General features: G+C 40.8%; 1 protein-coding gene across 4 annotated transcripts in view; it reads left to right on the forward strand.

The window, feature by feature from the left end:
• The window catches only part of KATNA1 (katanin catalytic subunit A1), a 1,196,718-nt gene that overhangs the window by 1,113,905 nt on the left and 68,766 nt on the right, over positions 1 to 14,047 (forward strand). The window lies entirely within an intron of this gene.

The raw sequence follows: 14,047 nt of genomic DNA on the forward strand, positions 1-14,047 counted from the left end.
AGCAAACTCCTTATTTTTCAAGTCACAGTCATTTAATATGGATGCTTATCACATATTGTTAAACTCTATTTCTACATTTAAGCAAGCTTTATTTTATACTTATTTATGTTGCATATTTGTAACAGAATTACGTTCAACATTTTATTCACTGTTAAATACAATAACACTTTCTGCTACTTTATGAATTATATTCTGCATGGTTGTTCTCCTTGAGGATCTGCATCCAACATCCCATTCTCTCGTTCTTGAACTTCCCCCTTGCTTTCATCATCATTCCTATTCACTTTGAATTTTAACCTTCTGCTTGTGTTGTGTGTATGAGCCGTAACTGTATAGCTCTAATCAGGTAAACCTAAGCAACCTTGTTCTATTGTAAGGATCAGTTTATCCCTCTTAATTCTTGCCCTCCTTCCATCCCAGATAAATTCCTTGAATTTTTTTATTAATTATTGTCCAGAAATTCTCCTCGGTTTGATAAAGGTATGCATGACCTGTATACAAGACTAAAGGGACTAAAAATGTTTTCAGTGCTTGCATCTTGCTGTTCATATCCATTAACAAGAATTTCTGGTTTCTCAATGTTTGTGTTGTATTTTGTTTAGTCTCTTCCAATATATCCTTAGCTGCCATAACAGAAGACATTTTAATTCATGCTCCTAAATACTTCATTTTATCATGTCCCCATAAATTTGGTTATTGCTTAACCAGTTCGTGTGTGGGTACATACTTTACATCTGTAGCCCTTGTTTTATCTTCATTAATTTTTATTTCCTGAAAAGACTTGAAACTCTCTCAAAATATTCCTTAACAGTGAAATGTCCTTTTCTGGATTTATCCGGTACAAAATAATATCATCTGCAAATAAAGCCAACTTTTCTTGATTACCATACCAATTATATCCTTATATTTCTGAGTCCCCTAATGTGAAGTTGTTCAATCTCGACGTTCATTCTTTACTGATGGGTTCAGAGCCGATCCCTCTGCTCCGATACGGCCAATTGCAAAGCTTGAGGTCTTCAAATAGCTCGAGGCCAAGTCCCTATCCCATGATGCACATGGAATTACCTCAGATCTAGTTTGCCGCTGCAACAGATTGGAGGTTCTGATTTAGCTTGGCCAGATAAGCAAATGTTTCATTAAAAAGTTTCTAAAAAAGTTTTTTGATAGCTAGTATAGTAGTTAGTATTGTTTATAAAGCTCTTATAGCTTTCACTGTGTTTTCCCTTCCCATTTATTGATTTTTCATGCAGTTGTAGTTGGCCTCTTTTAGGCCTAGTGAGTAGTAGTTCTTTCTAGGTGTGGTCTGTCTAGCCTTTGGGTTTTTATATAAGGCTTTGTACAATAAACCTTAGTTATATAGATTGTTATTGCTTCCTTTTTTATCAGCTTGCTGTGTTATTTAGTGACCTTGTCACTTTTTCTTAGATAGTTGTATGTATCAGATTTCTGTGTGGTCTGTCTAGCGTTTTGTATTTTAGATAAGGCTTAGTCATTTACTTATTTAGATAAGGTTTTTCTTTATTAGCAGCTATCTTTTTTTGCATAGTCTGCTTGTGTGGTATCACATTGTGTGTGTGTGTTTTTTAGCCTGCTTTTATTAAGGCTTGACTACTTTTTCTATTGTGAAAATTTATTGCTGTAGTTTTTCGTGTGATAACAGTAAATATTTTCTGTCTTTACTATGGCTGATCAAGATAAGTACCCCAAGTCTGGGTTCAAAAAGTGCCCAAAGTGTGGCCAGAAAATGTCAGTTACAGACAGCCATGTTAACTGTTTGCTGTCTAGGGGCTCTGCATTTGCAAGACAGTTGTGCCATTTGTCATTCCTTCTCCTCTAGGGTCCTGCAGGAACGGAAGAGGAAATTGATCGATACAGGCTTGTTGAAGCCTTCATTTCAGGAAGCTTTGAGTGACCAAGATGGTTCCAGTAGGTCTTCAAAGTCTTCCAAGACATCGAACTCAAAAAAAAAAAAAAAAAAAAAAAGTCAAAAGTAATCGACTTTGGCTCCCCATTGCCTTCGGAGCTGACAGTCTGTTCTTTTCGAAGCAGGTCCCCAGTCTTAGAACCAGTCTCCAGAGCGCCGAAGAGTCCTATTCTCCAGTCAGTACCACTTTCAGTACGATCTTCTCGATCATCTATCAGTATGTCAGATCTGGACATGGATCATATGGTACAGAAGCTGTTGTCGGCACCGGCATTAGCCAAAATGTTATCGGCTTCGACCCAAAGGGCTTCGCAGCCGAAGACCATTGCACAGACTCTTTCTATTCCTCCACCAAGACTTGCTTGTCCTAAGGAGCCAGACCTGATGTTAGTGGAACCCCCAGAGCCGACGCCTGCTCCAGTGTCTTCGGCTGTATGTACTCTGATGTCCTCTGTGCCTATTGGGGACTCTAGGAGCTGACACTCACTGGTCAAGTCCTGGGGAAGACAGTCGGAACGACTTGTCTGTTCTGACTTTGCCTCTCGGGGCCTCTGCTCGGATGAGCTTGGCTCCTACCTCAGGCTCGGAGCCCACTGTCCCGTTGCCGGGGGTGTCGACAGTTTCCTCAGATCCATCTGCCCCCTCACATCGGAGCAGAGGTGCTTTTGATGCCATGAGGAGAGTCATGTCTCCTAGGATATTCTCAACCTCGGGTCTGCCCTTGTCCTCCCCAAAAGTTTCTTTGTCTACTACTGCATCACACGTTTTGACCAAATGTAGAGACCCAGAGCCTCAGGAAGGCCCCAATGGGTGGCCCCTGCTCTTCCGAGACCTCACCAGAGGCCCCCGCTGATGAGGTTCCCAGGAAGAGATTGTGCAAGAGGAAGCACCTAGACTCCCCACAGGAGTCTCTCACATTGGATACTGACTTAGATGAGTCAGAAGGGTCCCCACAGTCCCCCTCTGAGGATATATCCTTTGCTGAGATACTTGAGATCCTTAGGCAGAGGGGTGATTGGCAGTCCAAAAGCCCTACTGAGGATGAGTCAGTTCTCCTGAACGCTTTCGGGACTCAGCCCTCCACCTCTTAGGTGTCTCCGCCCTTTGATGAGCAGATGCAGCTGGTCTCATGAAGGGCATGGGAGTCTCCAGATACTATGGAGCCTGTCCCTAGGAGGTCTAATAAATTTATTTCTGCCCCACTTGACAAAACATTTTTAACTAAAGGTGTTCCGATTGATGCCATGGTGGTGGCGGTCACCAAAAGATGGAAATGTCTGAGAATTCCTCGTCTATTCATCCTCCTAACAGAGACTCCAGGATTATGGATAGATATGGGAAGCACATGTTCAGTTCAGCGACCTTTGCTCGCCTTTTGCTGAACTACTTAATCCATTTCACTAGGTTACAACGGTATCTCCTTAAGGAGATTGGAGATGCTCTTCAGGGTACAGTACCTGCAGGCGCCTTTGACAAGGTTGCTGCCCAGCTTGCTACTCTAAATTCTATTGTCAACTCATCCATGCGTCTCATATCCTATGCAGCTGATGGAACGAGTAGGACAGCAGCAGGTACAGGAATCGCTCTTAGGAGACATTCCTGGATGCGCTTGTTCTCCTTCGCAGAGCCCTTCAAGTAATCCTTCGTGAACACTCCCTTTGATGGCTTGTCCCTTTACAGGCCTAAAGTGAAGGAAACCTTAACCAGGTGTGAACAGGATGGAAAGACTCTGCTGTTGGAGTCTGTTTTTCCACCCCTACCCGACCCTATCCCAAAGGTTAATGGGGAGGAAAAATGTGGTTCCGAAAAACCCAAGGAGCCTTTCAGGACACACGTGAACCCCCCTCCAGGGGCAGAGCAGGGGGTAATAATGGAAGATGCCACTCTCGTGGCAGAGGGGGGGTCCACAATACCAGGGTGACAGAGATCACTTCTCTGGGAATCCCTACCAGCGCTCCTGAGAGGAGGCCCGACTGTCCTGCTCTGGAGGCAATCGGGGGTCGCTTGTCTTTGTACCCAGATGCCTGGCTCAAAATAAAAGATAGCTGGGTACAAAGTATCATTTCCAGAGGGTATTTCATTCCATTCACCCCCCCCCAATCGTGAGAAAAATCCTGGACGTTCCACCTAGTTACAGGAAACAGGCAACTATAAAGGTCCAAACGTTGCTAGCAAAAAGAGTCATCCAACCAGTCCCAGCAGACCAATCAGGATCCAGAACTTACTCAAGATTCTTTTTGGTTCCAAAGAAGACAGAGGACTGGAGACCAATATTGGACCTCAGCAGACTGAACCAATACGTAAAGAAAGAGAAGTTTCGGATGGTCATGCTTCAGTCTATACTTCCCTTTTTAGGGAAAGATAATTGGATGTGCTCGATAGATCTCAAGGATGCGTACTACCACATAAAAATGGCCAGGCCATTCAGGGATCACCTGCGCTTCCGGCTGGGAGCCAATCATTACCAGTTTCGAGCCCTGACCTTTGGCCTCACTACAGCCCCCAGAGTGTTCACCAAAATGCATGGCAGTGGTCATGGCTCACCTGAGGTGTCTAGGATTCCAGGTGTTTCTGTACCTAGACAATTGGCTCCTTACCGCTACCACCAGGCATTAACTCATTCAGGTCAGGGAGTCCACTCTATCACTCTGCAATCATCTGGGCATTACAATCAACTCAGAAAAATCTGTCTTGTCGCCATCGCAGCATATTGTTTTTATCGGGGCAGAGTTGGACACCACCACTCTAAGACTTCCAATGGAAAGAGTTCTTCTCATTCATCAACATGTCTGCATCCTGTTAGCAAAAGACAAAGCACCAGCATTGGAAGTTCTGAAAGTATTAGGCATGATGGCAGCAGCAATTCTAGCCATACCACTAGCTCGGATGTACATGCGGGTTCTTCAAGGGCTGTTGTTCACTCTATGATCTTACCAAGAGCTACCTATGAATCACACTATAATGATCACAAATACTTGCAAGAAGGACCTTCAGGGTTGGTTGACCTCACTTCATGTCATGATAGGACGCCCATTTGTGCTACCCCCTCCAGCAGCCACTGTGACCACGGACACTTCCCTGATAGGGTGGGGGGCATTTTCAGGGAAAGACTGCCCAAGGCACATGGACCGACCAAGAGACACATCTGCATATCAGTGTCCTAGAGATGAGAGCAGTACTTTTGGCATTGCAGTACTTTCAGGACACTCTTCCTGTGGGTACGATTGCGATTCAGACAGACAGCATGGCGGTGGTCTGGTATTTGAACAAACAAGGAGGAACCAGATCTTACCCCCTTTGTTGAGAGGCTCTCAGAGTTTGGCAGTGGGCTGTTTCCACCCAGTGCTTTCTGTTGGCAACGCACATCCCGGGGAGATCCAAGGTGATAGCAGACAAATTGAGCAGGGCAATCTTGTTGCCCCACGAGTGATCCCTCAAGAAAGAAGTTGTGGACAGGATATTCCGCATGTGGGGCCAGTCTTGCTGCGACCTTTTTGCCAGTCACATGAACACGAAATGCAGAAGCTACGTTGCCCCGATTTCCCCTCCGGGAGAAGCCCCAAGGGACGCACTAGTACACGATTGGCCTCTGTGTCTCCTCTATGCATTTCCACCTATCCCATTGATACCCAAAGTTTTATAAAAAGCAAAATCCCTGGGAAGGACCATCATTCTTCTAGTTCCTCACTGGCCTAGTCAGATTTGGTTCCCTTTCCTTTGACTTCATCTTGTGGAGGATCCTGGACCGAGTTCCAAACCTTCTGACACATCCGTCGGGGGATCTTCATCCTTCTTTGCAGTCCCTGAAGCTGACAGCTTGGCTGCTCCAGTTCCCATCATAACCAGGTTCCATAACATTTCCAGTGAGACAAAACAGATCCTTTTGTCCTCTCATAAATCTTCTACCAGAAAGCTATATCTGAGCAAATGGAAGAAATTTTCTATATGGGCTTCTAAAAATAATATTGATCCTTACCAAGCTCCTATGGCTTCCATATTAGAATTCTTGACTATGATTTTCAATAAAGCAGCAGCAACAGTTCAGGTTCAGTTGGCTGCTATTTCTAATTTTCATCTTGGATTTAAAGGTTTGAATATCATGTCTCACAAGTTATCCAAAGAATTTCTCAAAGGGAATTTTCATATTAGGCCCCCTGTGAAATCTCCCTATTCTTCATGGAATCTAAATTTTATGTTCTCTCGTATAATTCTTTGACCATTTGAACCAGCTTCATCTTGTGATCTCAAATTTTTGTCTTGGAAGACCATCTTTCTGGTAAATATCACTTCTGCCTGCAGTGTCAGAGCTTCAGGCTTTATCAATCAAGCCTCATTTGATATTTCAAGGTGACAGTTTCACCCTCATTCTTGCCCAAAGTTTGCACTGAAACCGATCTCAACCAAGTTATTGATTTGCCAGTTTTCCTCCCCAATCATTCTAACAATTTAGAGTATATGCTGCACAAACTTGATGTTCACAAACAGCTCAGATTTTATTTGGATAGAACAAAAGATTTCAGGAAATCAGACCAGCTTTTTGTTTCATTCTCAGTCCAGAAAAGGGAGACCAGTGGCTAAAACAACTGTCTAAATGGTTATCTGATTGTATCACCTTTGCCTATTCAGCTGCTAATATGCCTTTGCAACACAAGATTATAGCTCACTCAACCAGAGCAGTTTCTACATTATCTGCTTTTTCTGAAAGACTTCCCATTGATAACATTTGTGCAGCAGCTACTTGGTCAAAACGTCATACCTTTATCACTCATTACAAAGTTGACAGGGCCTCCTTTGGATCCACGGTCCTGAGAAATATACTCCCGTGAGCCACCCGAGATTGATGGTGTGTGGGATGCTACCCACCAGTAAAAATGAACGGCGAGATTGAACAACTTCACACAAAGAAGTTATGTACTTACCATAACATTCCATGTGAATTGTTCATCTCGCCTTCATTCTTACAACCCTCCCTCCTTCCCCCTCCTGGGCTGATAGATGACGGAGATGCTGGATCCATCCTGGTTACTCAAACCTTCTCTTCCTTTTCCCTAGGAATATAACAATGACATATGGTATTAGTATACGCAGCAAACAAGATCTGAGGTAATTCACGGGTGCATCGTGGGGTAGGGACTTGGCCTCGAGCTATTTGAAGACCTCGAGCTTTGCAATTGGCCGTATCTGTGCCGAGGGATTGGCTCCGAACCCATCAGTAAAGAATGAAGGCGAGATGAACAACTCTCATGGAACGTTATGGTAAGTACATAACTTCTTTTTTTCTTTGCTAATGGCTCTTAATGTAAGGCACATAAACGGGAAAGAGGACACACCTTCCTGGTTCCTCTGTTCAAGCAGTTTATCTGAGAGGAACCATCCCACTTTAATTCTTGCCTGCAATCCTTTAGGTATCCTTCTAATTAACCTTATTATTGTATCAGGGACAGGGAATGCAAATGCTTCCAATCCATACTCATAAAATCCCAGCTTATTCTATCAGTTGCTTTCTCTGCATCAAGACCCACCAGTAACAGAGGTATTTTCTTACATTCTGCTTTTCTCTGAGTCATCATTGTTCTATTAATGTTGTCAAATGTTTGTCTCCCCTCCAGAAAACCACACTGATCCATATCTTACCAATGTTGGCAACACACTCACTCTTTTAGCTAGTATAGACATAAAACACTTTATAATCATGGTTTAGAATTGCAGTGGGTCTGTATGAAGCTTGGTCTAAAGGGCCCTTGCCATCTTTAGGTAACACAGCCACCACAGCTTTCCTCCATGGTGTTGATGCTTCTCATCCTTTTAAAATACTGTTAAAAATCTAGCAGAACTTTATCACATTCTTCCCTCCAAGTTTCCAATCTTCCACAGGAATATCATCTGTTCCTGATTACTTTCCTGAAGATTGATTATAGATCTCTGTTTTTATTTCATCACATCCTGTCTTAACTGAGCCTTGCCTACCTCTAGCAATAGCATAATTAAGTCTTCCATAAATATTTCCATTTGTACTGTTTCTTGATTTCCAAATTTCATAAATGTCCAGAATATCTGTAAAGCCTCGAAAGAATCTCTGGTTATTTTTCTTGTTACAAGTTCACTAAGTTTGTCAACAACCCTTTCAGTGATCTTTTGCCTGAGTTGTGCTACATTTTTATGTTCTGGAGTTAACAAAAATAGTTGCTTAACTGCAAACTTTCTAAAGTCTTGCATGTTATCCAGATACTCCCTTTTTTTCTCTTTAGCTCTCTGTTTGCTCCTCCTCTTGTTCTGTGAGATTTCCCTTATTCTGAAACACTTAAACTTTGACAGTCTCTGTGTAATTTCTGTTGCTTCTTATCCATATCTCTATTTTATTTTGACCCTAGTTTAAAACTCCATTTTAATTTTTCTCTTTTAAAGGTATTTCTGCATTCTCTCATAACTCCCTAATCATTTCCACTATCCATTCTTTAAATTATTCTCTTTTTAACAGGCAGGTGGGAATGTGGCAATGTCTTATTTGTACTTAATTTCTGTGCATTTTATCATAATTTTTATTGGTGCATGGTCAGAAATACTACTTGGATATGTTGAAGCTTTCAATTAAAAGCACATGTTCTTTTGAAATATTTCTATCTAGTGTAGCCCAGTTGTTATACCTTGAGGAATAAAGCATAAATTCTGTCACAATTCCTACTACTGAATTTAACATCTTACATACTAAATGTTTTCCTAAATGTCTTCAGAAATCTGCCGTCTCTTGTTATATTGTCCCTTCTAGTTCCCCCTGGTAACATCTTCACTATTGCAAAACAAATTCCAGTCCATAGTATAAGTACTGTCCCCTGCAGAAAGCTAATTATTTCTCCCAAAATTTTCTTAATCTCCATAATAGCAGTTTTCACTGGATTATAAATACATGCCATTGTAATCCTCCTCTCTTGCCAATAGCCCCTTAATACCACAAATCTATTTTTGACTTTTTTTCCTCATCTATCACTATTGGAGCCCCTCTAGCAATTGGTATAATTACTCCCCTTTTCCTCTATCCCTAATATTCTGCTGAATATCCATTCTGAAATCCTGTCTTTGCCAAATTCACATACTCATTTCTTTCCAGATGCGTCTCCTGCAGCATTGCTATTTGCTGTCTGCATTTCTTAATATAATTCAGTACTTTTTCCTTTATTATCTATACCTATAAGACGTTTCATATTCCACGATAATGTGGACAGCATAGCCATCATGACAGAAAGTTATTGTACCCACCTGTTATATATGACAGTTTTTTTGAATGTGCATTTCCAGCTTTTGTGTTACATGCTTATACTAAGCTTGGTAGGCTGATCTTTCGTATAGTTGTTTCTTCTCATCTCCATTTGAACAAGACTTTTTGTTTTAATGCAAATCTTCATACAAATAACTAAATACAAAATACGCCCATACCCTATTAACTAAACGCACTAAATTATGTATATCTTCAAAACATTACATTTAACCATCCAGAAGGGAACAACTGCCCCAAACTGATGGCTGCACCGACAGCCTGTGCTCCTACTTGCAGATTGCTGTGTGTTCTTTTCTTCTCTCTTCCACTCCCAGATATGAAATAACACCTTGTATACTTTTCAGGAAACATTAACGTTTAGCCCTAAGAAAAAAGTGCAGTTGCTGTCTTTAAATACAACTAAACTACACATTGTTCTGCTAACTGTATTAAAATAGTAAGGCTGCTAGGGAGGTTGTTACCTCTTATTCACTTCCAATAATTTAAAATGTAGTTGTTTCACTGAAATCCTTGCCATTGTACTTGTAAATTTTGCATTTCCCTCACTGCAGACAACTTGTCTTCATGGAAATGTACTCGGCAATGAGTAATTTTCACTCAGAAAAGAATGCATAGTTACCCTCAATTGAAGACATCTAGACTCCACTGAACATTTACCAGTAGAAAACAAGTAAGCTAACATATTTTATGTTGTAAGAAGCTTAGCATTTTCATGGCTTTCAGCATTTTGTCTGATTTGTTTAAAGCCTACATTCTTGCGAAAACATCTGTTTACAGCTTAAGCCAAAGGTAGTAATCTAGACATTTACCATTGTAAAATAGAGAGAAAAAATCCTAATTGTACATATAATCAGTACACCTTTACACCCCACCTCACCCCCACCCCAGCAGTTCAAGATGGCAGCATACGAACATTAAACTTGCTTTTGTCTAGCCTTTTTTCTCTTGTTAAACTGTAGAAACTTATATTTCTTACAACTTAAAGTACTTGTTTACTTTAATATTTTAACACATATAACAGTCACTAAAAACTCTCCCCACATTTAAAGTACCCATCTACACATTAGATTTTAATGTATACACATTTTTATGTCATGAAAAGGTTTATACAAATACTGATAAGAACAAAAATTGTTTACTTAGTTTTTCCCTTTGTGTCCTTCTAAACATTAATGATATAAAGTGGACTGTATGCTTTGTAGCCCACCCACATGTTTGACAAAGTCATCAAAAGTCCAGTGTTTTTCAGCCACTTTTTATTGCAGTACCACATTTCACAAATGTGATAAGATGCTTTATAGTCTTCCATTTATTGAGTAATTTCCGAGTTGCCATTCTTCCTGTTTGTCTCCATCTGCCAACACCAGGCTCTGGTTCAAGTTCAAGACACTGCTGATTTTTCTAGTCTGCTCCTGCGCTTTTTTCTTTCTCAGGCATGCTTCTTTTGAACACTGGAAAAGGTTTCACTAGCAAAATCTCTTTATGAACCTTATTGTGAAAAAAATGCGAAGCAGAATCCCCTTCTGCTTACTGGTTCACTTTTTGTTGGATAAACTTTATTTCCTCCTTAGCCTGTTGTGTCAAAAATTACTTTGATCCTCCTAGAAAAAAAAAAAAACTTTTGAAGACAGCTGGATACAGGAGCTTGAATTTCACACCTGTCTCAACATTCCTTTATTGCTGGGATACATTTACATCTCTTCTGCCTGATATACAGAATTTTCTACAAATGTTTTGCTATCTCCAGTTTTTACTACTTTGCCCACCAGCCATAATTTTGCCAGGATCAACTCTTCTTCTGGTATGATTGCATCTTTACTAATATAGGTCTTGGTTTCTTTCTCATGGCCAGGTTTAAAGCATACACTTGATGTTGACCATTCAATTAACAAATTCTTCTGTGGAGACCCAGTCCAGTTTATTTGTGCCTTCATAAAATTAATGCAGTCTGCTCCTTCCACTTTCTCTGGTACAGCAGAAAATCTTAGTGCACACAGCACGCAGAGAAAAACTATCCACTATTTTTTTAAAAACGCTGCTTCTTGAGAAACCTTATATTCAGCTTGCTTTTTCTTCTGCTCAGCATCTGATTTTTGCAGTTTTATCGATTATTCTGAATGACTAAAGCTTCTATTTTTTCCATTTTTTTGTTTGAATTGATATATTCCTTCAGTGTTTCGTTTATTTTAATCACCTATGAGTAGATTAGATTTATTTTTTCCTCTAAATTACTGGAAGCCATTTCTTGAACCAATGCTGAAGCTTGAACTGCTTTTTACTAAACAGCTGAAGAATCTTTCTGATAGTGTTTTCTCTTTACTTTTTTGTTTGGTTTTCTTGCATATTTTTCACATTTATTCTTTGGTGGCATCCAGGTAGTGTATTTACTAGCCAGTAACTTAATTTTATCAAGCAAACATTTTCAACGGGACTGTTTTTCTCAAGTTTTTTTTCACACTGGGAGAGCTGAATTTATATTGTTGATCAGTGTGAAGCCATCTTGGAAGTTGGCGCAACAGACTTGTATGCACTTTTTTTGCCATTACTTCATTTTGGGGTGATACTGGTGGGATGGTGGTGCTATGGTAGCGTTGTCGCCTCACAGTAAGACGCTGTCCGGTTCGATTCTCAGCTAGAGCGTCTTCTGCGTGGAGACATACGTGAATGGGCGTACCTTTGTTGAAGGTTGTGCGTCAGGGCTGGTAACTCGGCACGTAAAAATCAATTACCAATCATTAGTGGACCGGAGTTCCGCTGTGGCGACCCCTAACCGGGAAAAGCCAAAAGACTCAACAACCGGTGGTATTCATATCCTATCTGTCCAGGTATCCTGACGACATCCTGCTATCTAGGAGTTGCATTTTTGGCATTGGTGCCATCCCTTCATCACAGTCATTAAAAAAATTCATTAAAATTCAAGATACACAGGGTATGATACCTTTGTGGTAAGACAGGACACGTCCGATGGTGTTGTGTAGATTGTATAGATAATTATACTAGTAGCATGTTCAGAAAATGAATTGCATATGAATGTATCAAATCTTTTGAAGATTAAAGCCAGCTCAGTGGGTTCCAGGGAGAAAGTTCTAACTTCACCGCAGGCAGCCTGAGTTGATTAGTGGCTTGGGTGCCTGTAGGAGCTGTCCAAGGAGGATGGGAGCAAGCGGCCATTGCAGTCTTTCACATCTGAGGGATGTAGCCGTGGCTTATCACATATGTGACACCTAGCTGAAGCAATAATTATTCACATGCTGGATTTCTGAGTCTGTTGATCCCTTGCTGCCATGGTACATTCTCACTGTGCAGCCAACAGGAAGTTGCTGTGCAGAAGCATGTTGCCCTTTGAGAGGCCGTGATTATAGGCTTAGTTGAGTGCTTTCCAGTAGGAGACTGTAGGCCACCCACCCCAAGAAACACCCAAGCTGTCCCATTCCCTACTGTCCCACACCTAACAGAAAATGGAGGGCTGATAGGGATTCCAGGACAAGAACGTCTGAGCTATAGAGGTTATACCTAGTCTGGATATACTGATTCCCATTCTACTGGAATAAATGGACTAGCGGGAATAAAACAAAGTAAGTAAAACCTCTTAAAGTTACAGGCATTTTTTACAGGAAGCAAAAATGGAAGTGATCAATAGTGTCAGGACTGTACATCAAAAAAAGTTCAGTATGGATTGGGTTAATACTACACATGCCTCTGAAGGTAAAAAGTAGTGGATTCATATGTACAGTTTGTATTTGTGTGAGCTAACTCAGCAGTACCCTACATTTCTTTAGCTGTGTGGAATTAATAGCATCTTCACAGTCAGGAATTGGAAACAGGAAGCAAAACCTTATTTTACTGACTTTTTGTGAGTACTGCTTTACAGCTTAAAATGTTTCTATCCACCAGAAAATGCAGTTAGCAATACAGAATGCCTTTTGTGTGATCTAAACATGTCTTCATATTTCAACAAGATTCTGTCAAACCATTTAATTTCACTGCTACATACTTTAGCTAAATGCTGGATTTTGTGTGGTACATAGAATAGCTGTGAGTATATAGTCCATAGTGCATTAGCTGTAATAGCAGGGGTCATTTTTCAAGAAGTCAGAGTGGTGCTACAAGCTTTGCACTTTTAATATGGAGATGTGGGGTTCGTCTGGAAATGTTACTTATACTGAGGAATGTTAGTTAAGTGTGTGCCGATATATATAACATGTCTGTGACATGTACTTTTGTGAGTGTGCCTGTGTTTACTACTACATGCCAGAGACTCTGAATGTCAAGTCAAGCAGTAAAAAAAAGTGTACAGAATGATATAATGCCAAATACTGGCATGCCTGCGAGAACAAATACCGAAACTCCCTACCGCACCATACCCAGGATCAAGCAGTAACATGGGTCCTGAAGAAAAAAATAAAATTATTAAAAGGTAAAAAAATGGGTCCCGAAGAGGGCAAAGTTGGGCATTTGGTAATGGTAGTATTCTGGCTGTTGGCATCCAGGGTTTCATACAGCTCGACGATGTATTCCAAGTCTCAAGCATGTAATTGTAAGCCATGTATGTTATAAAATTTGTTTTAGATTAGTGTGGCATTAAATTAGAATAACATACTTTAACAACTGGAAAGGCCACAGAAATACATCACAAAGAGGATTACCGGCCTCAAAGAGATGTCCTATGCAGACAGTCACAAAAAACTGCAGCTTTACTCCGTTGCATATCACCTACTCAGAGGCGATCTCTGCCTAACAGACAAAGCTATGTCAAACCCAGAGCTTTTAGACATGCTCCACTTAAAGAAATCCCAATCCCTACGAGCTACACGCTCTAGGGACGTAAACCTCGTCACCACAATAAACAG

The sequence above is a fragment of the Protopterus annectens genome, chromosome 1.part0 (assembly GCF_019279795.1).
Source record: "Protopterus annectens isolate FY-2018-M chromosome 1.part0, PAN1.0, whole genome shotgun sequence".
Classification (NCBI taxonomy): Eukaryota; Metazoa; Chordata; order Ceratodontiformes; family Protopteridae; genus Protopterus; species Protopterus annectens.